Source organism: Mastomys coucha, unplaced genomic scaffold (genome assembly GCF_008632895.1).
Source record: "Mastomys coucha isolate ucsf_1 unplaced genomic scaffold, UCSF_Mcou_1 pScaffold15, whole genome shotgun sequence".
Classification (NCBI taxonomy): domain Eukaryota; kingdom Metazoa; phylum Chordata; class Mammalia; order Rodentia; family Muridae; genus Mastomys; species Mastomys coucha.
Window position 1 is genome coordinate 13,251,591 of NW_022196897.1, and position 841 is coordinate 13,252,431.

Sequence of the window (841 nt, forward strand, 5' to 3'; positions counted from 1 at the left end):
GACCTGGAACCAGGCCTGGCTTTTGCCACCCCTCATTTTCATACTCATAGAGCATAATGATTATTCTTACTACATGAGATGGGACTTTCTTGTTTTAAGACAGCAGTTGAGGGTTCTCTCTCTGAAAGGCACAACAGAGTAGAGACTTTGCAATTCCAGAAGTTCATTTGAGCCCTTTTTTGGTGTCAGGGCATGGGGTCCTACGGAAGAGTTCATAGAGTTCCTCTCCCTCTCCCCGTCCTTTCCCCTCCTTTCTCTTCATCCTCTTCCCCTCCTCTCTTTCTTTAAGAAAAGGGTTCTCTGCGTAGCCCTGGCTGGCTGTCCAACTTGCTAAGCAGGGCAGTCTGGCTTCAAACTCAAGAGATCTGCCTTCCTTTGCCTCCCAAGTACTGGGCCTAAAGGCATGTGTCACCACACCCAGCTATACTCTTCCTTCTCTCTTTCTTTCTTCCTTTCTTTCTTTCTTTCTTTCCTTCTTTCTTTCTTTCTTTCTTTCTTTCTTTCTTTTTTTCTCTCTCTCTCTCTTTCTCTCTCTCCCTTTCTCTCTCTCTCTCTCTCTCTCTCTCTCTCTCTCTCTCTCTCTCTCTCTCTCTCTGTCTCAAGATTGGTAATTGGGTGCTTAGAGAGATGGCTTGGAAGTTAAGAGCACTGGCTACTCTTGCAGAGGCCTTGTGCTCCATTCTCAGGCTCTCCTGCAGCTCATAACCATTTGTAGCTCCAGTCCCAGAGATTCACTCTCCTTGTTTGACTTGCACAGGTAGTAGGTACATGTGCTACATAGACATGTATGCAGGCAATACACACACACACACACACACACACACACACGAAATAAAAAGTT